Consider the following 10179-nt stretch of genomic DNA (forward strand, 5'->3'; position numbering starts at 1 on the left):
CCACCTTTACTTATGGAGAATGGATTAGAAGTGGGCTGGGCAAGATGGAGGCGGGGAGGTAATGATGTGAGCCTGGAATTAGGGTGACCTGCAACCAGGAAGTGCCCTAGAGAGAGACAAGGGCATTGACATTAGACCCTGGAGGAGGCAGAACGAACTGAAATCAGATGGCTCTTCAAGGAGGTGCTCAAAATGAACACACAGAGGCCAGGTCACGACTGACCCTTGGCAAGCCTTTGCGTGGTGCCATGCCTGCTAAAGGGACAGTGTGTCTGCCCTTCCCCCCCACCAGGCCTCGTCAGCACCCAGGTCTGCACTCCTGACCCCCTTGCCTGGGTCTGCTCAGGTACCCACCCTGCTCCTGACTCTTCAGTCCCTAGCTGCTCCTTACCTTCTGCCACTGCTCTTGAACATAGTGCTCACCTCCCTCACACGCTCCCATCATCTCTGTCCCTCCTGCCCTCCTGCTGGTCAATGTCCAGTTCCTTGTGTGTAGCTAAACCGCAAGGCCACATAAGTATTTACTCTGAACTTCGGATGCCACCGTCTGCCTACGGTTGGCAAGATGAGCTTGCTAAGACAAAGACCCTTCCTTATACTACTAAAAATCCCACCTGCCCTAAAGTTGGAATCCCATTTTTGTGCCTGGAATGTAAGGCTTTTAAGGCAGAGCTCGCTTCATGTCTGATGCCTGAGGAGCCTGGGGACTCTCCACCAGAAGCAGTGATTTCAAATGCCTCTGCCTCAGAGCTCCTCCTGGGTTGCTGACTGACTGCTGCTGTGGCTTAGGACAAGCTCTGAGCTCACCAGGGCAGGGGGGTGCTCATGCTTGTCTCCCTGGCAAGGGGTGCAATCTCCGAAGGCCTGTGGCAAGCTGCAGGCAGCCCTGGGCCACGTGTGGCACCTGAGGCCGCAAGCACTTGGAGGGAGCAGGAGTGAGAAAGGAGAAATGGCAGAAAGTGGCAGCCCCCAGGCACCACCCTGCCCACCAGGTGTCCATTCCAACAGGAAGAGAGGGTGTGAGTGTCACACAGAGCTGGGGCCTTCGGAGAAAATGAAGCAATGCAAAGACCCCTCTTCAAACCCGATTCACAAGACAGAATTAAAGACAGGTAGTCAGAACAGAGGGTCAATGGAGAGAATGGAGGCCAATTTGGGTCTGGGAAGTTGGAGGGATTGAAATGTTTATTTCTTCAGAGCCCTTCCTCCACCCTGCTCCTACCAGCGGCTAGGGTGACCTGTCCCAGAGATTGTCCCTCCCTCCAGGGAGTTATAAAAGTTAGTGCACCCTGGGCCCCTTCCAGCCCAGATCACTCCACCAGGCCCCTCCAGCCCCTCTCTTCTCACTTGGGGCACTCCCTCCGAGCATCTCCGGGCCCAGTCACTAGCAGGAAGGAGAGAGACAGGGGAAGACCAGGAGAACAAAGGAAGCCTGTGGCACATAGAAAGGTGGATGCTCTCACTTCCTGGGATACCAGGATAGCTATGGCCCCCTGCTCCCTCCCAGAGAAGTCCACATTACCCTTTTTAAATAAGCCCTGTTTTATACGCTGGCATGCGTCTCTAATGCTGCACTTCAACATGTGGGGAAGCAGGATAACTGGAGCTATCAACTCGTGTCACCAAGTCAGAAAGATCCCAGACGTTGCTCAGAGTAATAGGCTTAGTCCAGTAGTTCATGGAAGGGAGAGGGAAAGGGAAAGGGGACACTCTCAAGGGAGGAGAGGGATAATGCACCTGTCCTGCACTCCAGTTTTGTTGGGGATTCAAGAGAGGTTTCCAGAGTCCCGCTCAGGCTCACTTCTTTACTTTTGATTGACAGCAAGATGACATCAGATTTTCAAGTCCCCACTGCATTGACAATTTTAGGTCACTTTGTTTGGCTCATGCTGACTGGTTCTAATTGGTTTCTTACCCATAAATTCTTACCGATTTTATGGTTAGGAGGAACTATCCTTATCTCCCAGAGTTTCAGGATCAGGTCACAAAAGTCTCTTGGGTTCCTCCCATTGATGTTATCTCTGGCCTGCATTTCTCCTGCAGATAACAGGTGGATGGCTGAGGAATGTGACATGTCTGGTCCACTCAGGCCAGGCAGGGCTGCAGGTAAATTGCTTCTTGGAAAAGAAAGCATGTGGGGTTGCACAGTGGGCCCAGTTTACAGAATTATCCCCTCACACTCACATTCCTGCCGCAGTCCGGCTGCAGCAAAATAGCCGAGGGGGGGGGGTGACGAACAACTTGTGTACATTGATACAGCAGGAGTAGGAGCCCTTTATTGTAGGACAACAGAGGTATTTATGCATTCTACACAGCTTATCTTAATTAGCATAAACTAGATACAGCAGTCAACCAATAAGGAATCTCCACACTTAATGGCTCACTTTTGTTACTTCACAAACCACTCCCTCTGGCATTTTGCCAGGCACCATCCAGACTTGTTTACGAACTCTAACATTTCTCTGCCAAAATGCCAGGTGCCATCCTGACTTGTTTACAGACCTTAACATTTCCCCCTTTTGTTTAATTTAAATAAGGACCATAGTGGTTTTTACAGAAACACCATAAATAACCTGCTACAAACAGAAAGGAAGGATACAAAATGCCACAATAACAAGCCAATTAATGGCTCCATGCAAGAAGCCCTTGGAAAAATTATACCAGCAATGACACCATTTGCAAAGATACCAAGTTACAATTTGTTGTAAATTATAGTTTGTTATCTCAGTCCAGATAAAGCAGTGTCTCAATAGATTAACTCACAGTCCAGGTAAATCACAGTCCAGGTAAGTTCTACCGGCAGCTAGCTTAAAATCATAGTCCAGGTAAGTTCTGCAAGCAGCTAGCTTGATCCAAAGTATCTTCTGGTTCTCAGTAACACTGGAAATTCTTCCACTTTCATTTTCACCGGCACTGGGACGAAGGCAGGAACTCCAGATGGCTAAAGAAATTCCTGTAGTATTCCTCTAAGAAAACAACCTTCTGAACAATTTAGTACATTTTCTTAAGATTTTTTACATTTGAAATAGGCCTTAATGGCGCTCATTACTCATCAGCCTTCAGGTGTGGGAGAACCATTGTAGCTTAGTTATTAGCGTCTTCTGCTGGCTGTAGCGTCCCAGCATCCCCAGATGGCCCTGGGGAGACTCTCGGACTCAAACTGCTTCTGGGCAAAGGGAGCAAGAGCCTGCGAGACTGTGCCTCCAGGTCAGGTCTAGATTTGGGCTCCTGGCAGTGGAAGAGCCGGCTGCCGCTGCTTGGAAAGCCCTTGCTGCGCCATGACCGGCTAGCGCACGTCGCGGCCGCTGCACTGATTCACGCACCCTCCGGTAACGAAAAGTATTTAATAATAGCCTTTTGCTGCAACTTTTTTCCTGATAATCCTTCTTCTTCTGAACTTTCTTTTTCTTTCTGACTAGAGTTCCTGGGCTCTTATCAACACATGTCCTAACTCTTCTTGGTTCCACTGGGGTGCCTCTTTCCCTTATCAATTTACTTCTCACCCCTTCCATATTTTCATCATAAGGACAAAACAATACACTGAGACAAAACAAGACACAAACATACTGTGTCAATCTTCTCCATTTTCTCAAAATGGCCATTTTTCCTCTCACCCTATCTGTCTAGGGACGAGCAGATTTGCTCCCGTCCTATCTATGGACGGGCACCTTTTTTTTGTCACTTACCTCCGAGTGTCCCGGGGCTCCCTGTAATGGACCACCATCTGCCGCAGTCCAGCTGCAGCAAAATAGCCGGGGCGGGGGGGGGGGGGGTGACGAACAACTTGTGTACATTGATACAGCAGGAGTAGGAGCCCTTTATTGTAGGACAACAGAGGTATTTATACATTTTGCACAGCTTATCTTAATTAGCATAAACTAGATACAGCAGTCAACCAATAAGGAATCTCCACACTTAATGGCTCACTTTTCTTACTTCACAAACCACTCCCTCTGGCATTTTGCCAGGTACCATCCAGACTTGTTTACAGACTCTAACATTTCTCTGGCAAAATGCCAGGTGCCATCCTGACTTTTTTACAGACCTTAACACATTCCCACCATCCTCACCTGACCTGGCACACTGACACACATCTGAAGGTCACTGTTTTCTGTGTGGTTGATAGCAGTGCATTCAACAGAACTTCACGCGAAGGAAACGTTCTATTTCTGATCAACGTGACAGCCCCCGTAACATGGAACCACCAAGCTCCATGGTCAGAGTGATGGAGGACCTGAATTTTAAATTTAATCCAAACTTAAATGGCACCTGACCTGGGCCACCACATAGGGTGGTGTGGGTCTGTACATATCTGCATTGAGCTTAAGATGTCAGACACAACCCAATGTTTCAGCCAGGACTTCTCTACAGCAGGACAAGGCCGGTGTGGCCCAGGAGAGAATGGCCTCCAGAGAACACAGTCAGGCTGCCCAGGCCACGCCTCTGACCAACACAGTGAGTCCAGCACACCAGCCAGGACGCAGTGGCTGGCCGTCCATCAGTCCATTACACACCAGCCCTGGCGCTCTGCTGTGCCAACAAGGAGGGCAGGTCCTGAAGGGCTCTGCATTCCTCCGGGCTTACTGTACGTTCTAAGAGAGGCCCTGAAAAGTAAGTGCAAATTTTGCTTCTTTTATTTGGTTCAAAAAAAAAAAAACCTTCGCAATAAGAAATTTCTATTCAAAGGCAGAGAAAGAACCAATAACACACTTGGATGGAAGTGGGAGCAGAATGAGAGGGGCCATTTTGATTCTGTGGTTGAAGAAAATAGCTGATCTGACGCTGTCTGGGAGCCGGTTCGGCCAGGGTCTAAGGATAATTCTGAGGCTATGATGGGCATGATTCCCATAGAAGAACTGAGATTTCTGCACTCTGAGCAATATCAAATGCCACTGGATTTGTTCTTGTCCTAGAGGATGGCGAAAGGGCTCCTTGTGACCTATGTCCTTTGGGCTGTAGGGGGCCCTGCTGGGCTTCACCACCTATACTTGGGAAGGGACAGTCTTGCCCTGCTCTGGATGCTTACCCTGGGGGGAGGTGGGCTGGGCTGGCTTTGGGAATTCTGGAATCTCCCAAACTTTGTAGCTCAAGCCAACAGAGCCCAGGGACAGAAACAGAGCTCAAGAGAGGGGATACCCCCACCGAGTCCCATTCGTTTTTTTGCCCAGATGATAGTGGGCATATATTTTGGACTTGTGGCTCTGATTAGCTTTCCTTCCATGGCCAACTTCTACATTGTGGGCCTCCCACTGGCAGTTGGCTTAGGTGTCTTGCTGGTGGCTACTATTGGCAACCAAACCTCAGACTTTAAGAACACTCTAGGAGCAGCATTTCTTACTTCCCCTATATTCTATGGCCGCCCCGTAGCCATCCTTCCCATCAGCTTGGCTGCCAGCATCACAGCCCAGAAGCATTGCCGCTATAAACCTTCAGTAGAGTCAGAGACACTCAGTGTGCGGCTCTACCGGCTCGGTTTGGCTTACCTTGCTTTCACAGGCCCGCTGGCATACAGTACCCTGTGGAACACAGCTGCCACTCTCAGTTATGTGTCAGAAACACTTGGCTCCTTCTTAAGTTGGTTCAGCTTTTTCCCCCTTCTTGGCCGCCTTATGGAGTCTGTCCTCCTTCTGCCTTACCAAATCTGGTGGCTATTAGTTGGGGATCCAGGTATCAACAACCACTACTTCCAGGAGTGGGAGAAGTTCTATGAGTTTGTTCACAGTTTTCAGGATGAGAAGCGCCAGCTCGCTTACCAGATTTTGGGCCTCTCAGATGGGGCAACAAATGAAGAAATACATCATAGTTACCGGGAGCTAGTGAAGGACTGGCATCCCGACCACAACCAGCACTAGAGAGAGGAGGCCCAAAGGCATTTCCTGGAGATCCAGGCTGCATATGAATTTCTGACTCAGCCCAAGAAGCCCAGAGGATCCCAGAGGTGAAAATCAACTTTCTTGGAGAATGGAGTCTTCACAGAAGAGCGGGGCAGCTTATCCTAAGTCTTCTTTTGCCCATCTGAGGTATCCTAACAGTGTTAAAAAAAAAAAAAAAAACTGTCTACTTGCAGTGAAGATGTGGAAATCTTACAGGGTTGAGAACAATTGTGGTAGAAAATACATTTATGTTCTGCAAAAAAAAAAAAAAAAAAGAAAAAGAAAAAGAAAGAAAAAAAGAAAGAACCAATAACATGGTCTAGATTTGAACTTCAGTCTCTTGGAATCTGATGGGTTGACCCCAGCACCTTTGCCCACCTCACACTCCCGCAGTGGTTCAGGTGGGCACCTGAAATTACTGAATGCCCCTCCCCAGGCAAAGCAACCGGAGATGTGTCCGTCACACAGCAGGATGTCTCTGGGGCCAGACACAAAAGCAAACATGAGAATGTTAAACCTGCCAGATTTCCCAGAGGTAGGGAGACCAACCACAGGAAACAGCCCTTCCCTGTGGTCTGGAAGTCTCAAAGCCAGAGAAATGGTGACTGAAACTCCAAGCCTGGGCTGAGGTCTGCAGCCACAAACAGCCCCCATCCTCCTGCGGGAGGAAGTGTGGAAGCAGCGCTCCCTGGGGACTCCTATGAGCCCAGAGGCCATGGTTTCCTCCCTTGTAAACAGCCAGGCCTCCCACAGCCCCAGCCTTCAGCTGTGGCCCCACAGCCAGGCCCAGGCCTCTGGGAGGGATGTGAGGTGGGCGGAGGGCAGGCTAGGACTTCAGAGTGCTTAGGTCTGGCTTTCATTTTTATAGTACATCAGGACCAACGGCCATCACGGCACTGCAGCAACAACTGACGCTTACAGGTCCAAGGCTCAGGACCAATGGCCATCACGGCACTGCAGCAACAACTGACGCTTACAGGTCCAAGACTCAGAAACGGCTTCTAAGGATCTAAGGAAAGTCATGCAGGTGTGAACAACACGGGGCCCTGTCTTTCCAGAAACTTCTGGGCACAAGGCTGGGAAAGGCAGCCTGTGCTGCACATGGGTGGGGTTTTCTCTTATTATTAGAACATTTGGGTGCAGGTTCAAACTGGCCTTGTGTGTGCTCCTTTTGGTTTTAAAACAAAAAGAAATCTTCATTAGAATATGTTGGGTCCTGACTCAAAGAAACCATTTCTGAGAAAAAGGGAATCTATAAACTGAGCAATAGAAGAAACCAAAGATTTGTTTATTTAAATGTGTTTTTTTTTAATTTTTATAGTTATAGATGGACAGAATGCCTTTATTTTATTTGTTTACTTTTGTGTGGTGCTAAGGATCGAACCCAGTGCCTCACACATGCTAGGCAAGTGCTCTGCCACTGAGCCCTAGCCCCAGCCCTATAAATGTGTTTTTTTAAAATGCTTTTGTTCTTGTAATCCCAAGCCACTCTGGTGGGGGTGGGGGTATTGAGTGAGGCAGGAGAATTTCAAGTTGGAGGCCAGCCTCAGCAACCTAGGGAGACCACCTATATCAAAAAAAGAAAAGAGGGTTAGCTCCAGGCAGAGCCGCTTGGGTTTAATCTCTGCACCACCCCAAATGCTTTGTTAAGTATGGGAAGATCTTTGTTGTTAGAAAACGTCCGTGTGGTTGAAGATATACAATAAAGGGTGTAGGGGTGAAATGGCTGCTGAGCACCTGTGTCCTTGGCGAGCATGTTTATGTCCCCGTGCAGCCTGGAAACCAGAGCTGGCAGGAGGAGTCCCATTACTGGTGGCCTCCTGTGCCCAGGGAAGCACAGCATCCCTCTCGTTCTACTCCTGGGCCTGTGAGGGTCACCTTGGGATGTTCCTGCCAACACTCTCTCCCACTCAAGAGTGTAAAGCTATGCGGTCGGGGCTCCTCACGGACCCTTGGCAATCTATGGAATTAACAGAACACTAGAAAACTTGAGTGCTTTAATAGTGACTTGTACTTGGGATCCCTGGCTTAGAAGACCACTTTGTTTTTTTTTTTTGGATTGAACCAGGGGCACTTAACCACATCTCAGCCCTTTTCTTCTATTAATTTAGACAGAGTCTTGCTAAGTTGCCGGGGCTGGTCTTGAACTTGCCATCCTCATGCCTCAGCTTCGTGTGTTGCCGAGATTACAGGAGGGCACCACCATGTCTGGTGTAACATGTTATTTGTGACACAGCTCTCAATAGATGAAGACCCCCGGAGACCTGTATCTCTACTACGCATGCTACCATCTCCCTCAGGTCACCTGCACCCAGCTCCTGAGGAACTCATCAAGCACCCAGCCTCATTGTTTAAATACAGAAGTTAATGGCTCTACTTTAGATAGAAGGGCCTGCCCCACCTTTCCTAACACTGGCTAAGTGACCGTGGCTGGGTAAGTCATAATCTAAGCCTGACACTCTCTTTCTGAAAATGGGTATAAGATTAGTGCAACTATTATTAGCTCATAGAGCTGTAACAGAATAAGAAATGCTAAGTGCCTGGCACATTGTACCAAGCCCCAAGTAACTATTTCTAAAGTGTCTGTTACTCCTACTTGTGTTTGTGGTCCCCACCCCAAAGCAGGTTCTGGGAGGAGCTTTATCTTAACTCCTGTCTCCTTGTGCTCAGCACAGTGCCTGGCTCAGAAGAGCTCTCAGTATAGATAGTTGAATGGATAAATGCATCCACCCATCCATCTGCTCACCCAGCCAACAAGCATGAACAGCTGAGGGAGCGGCTGTGCAAAGGCCCAGAAGCTCATGTGTTTGAAGAATAAAGAGGCAGGTGTGGCTGTGGTAGAAGAAATGAAAAGGTTTTATATTTTTTTTCTGTTTGATTAAAAATGACCACACAATAACATTCAGAAATTAAAAATGATGTATTAAAATATTCACAGAAGTACAATTGAAAAAGATAAAAAATAATAATGAATTGAAATTTTTTCCCTAGTTGGATATATTTCCATTGAGCAACTAGATAGTTTGGAGTTTTAATTTCCTAGGTGATCTCTTTTAGGTGTCCCTTCACAAGACTCATGAAAAATTTGGCCTCTTTCTCTGGTTACAAGTCTGGCCCTGGTCACAAGGGCCAAACAACCAGAGGGAAGTGGTGGACCAGTGGGTGGAGGCTCTGCTCCTGGACACAGGCCTCTGGTAAGAGGCTTTTCCAAGCAACTTCCAGGGCAGGCAGGCTGGCCAGGACAGACCCAGCACTCTGGACACTCGCTGCCCTGGGGGAAGGGTCAGGAGGGATCTTCTCCCATGAGGCAGAGGCAGACAGTGTGATGTGTCCACTGGGAAGGGAGGCCAGGAGTCAGGGAGGGGAGGAAACAGAAGTGTGTGGAGCCCACAGAGCACCGGCCTCCCACTCACATGGTCCTACAGGAAGGAGAGAAGGCAGGCTCACACCTGGGCTCTGGCACTGGGCCTTCCCACCACACTCCAGCCAGCCACCCACACAGGAGCCTGCTGAGGGCTCCCAGGGTCTTGAAAACAGGCAAAGGTCTCAGGGTCGAAGGCCAGAGTGCTGGGTGGAAATGGCAGCCAGCTGAAGGGCAGGTTCAGCCAGCAGATGTCCACCAAACCCATCTGTTGGCTGGTGAGTGCATGCAGTGTGGCTGCAGCCCGGGAGCAGCAGGCAGGTCTCAGGGAGCAGCAGAGCTCAGGAGTGGATGGCGGGCTCCACAGCAGCCCTTTCTCCACTCCCCACCTTGGAGCACCTTTAACCCAAGTCGTGCATTTTCCCTTTAAAATTCTCTTAGGATGCAGCTTCCCACACTTCCCACAGGGGACTGAGGTGGGAGGGGGAGCAGCTCTCAGGACTCCAGGGGAAGGGCCCACGCCCCTGCCACCACCTTCTAGATGACAGTCTTCCCATTGCCAGGGCTCCGGCAGTTCTAAAGGGGAAAATGTTTCTTTTAAAACAAAGCATTCTGGAAGATGGGAGAATGCAACCTGCACCACAGTCTCAGGAGCTTTGCCAGCCCAGGAAAACCTGAAAATGCATAGAGGTGGTAGGGCGGCCATGGAGGAAAATGAGAAAACAGATCCCTCTCCTTCTTCCACCACTGTTCACTGTTTCAAGTAAATGAGGGGCAAAGTGGGGTGGGACACACCAACCACAACACCAAAACAGGAAGAGAAGAGAGTGCACGGGGCCACTCTACCCCCACTGATTACTAAAAGTCTTGACCCCTTGAACCTCAATTGTCTTGGGGGTGGGAAGCTTTGGGGAGACCAGGCCGACTGCCCGAGGTTGCTTTGCT

The 10179-nt window shown here is 49.3% G+C and overlaps 1 pseudogene; it reads left to right on the forward strand.

Annotated features, from left to right (window-relative positions):
• Nucleotides 1-4916: 4916 nt before the first annotated feature.
• Nucleotides 4917-5852, forward strand: LOC144253319 (dnaJ homolog subfamily C member 22 pseudogene; annotated as a pseudogene).
• The last annotated feature ends 4327 nt before the right edge of the window (nucleotides 5853-10179 follow it).

The sequence above is a fragment of the Urocitellus parryii genome, chromosome 1 (assembly GCF_045843805.1).
Source record: "Urocitellus parryii isolate mUroPar1 chromosome 1, mUroPar1.hap1, whole genome shotgun sequence".
Taxonomy (NCBI): Eukaryota; Metazoa; Chordata; class Mammalia; order Rodentia; family Sciuridae; genus Urocitellus; species Urocitellus parryii.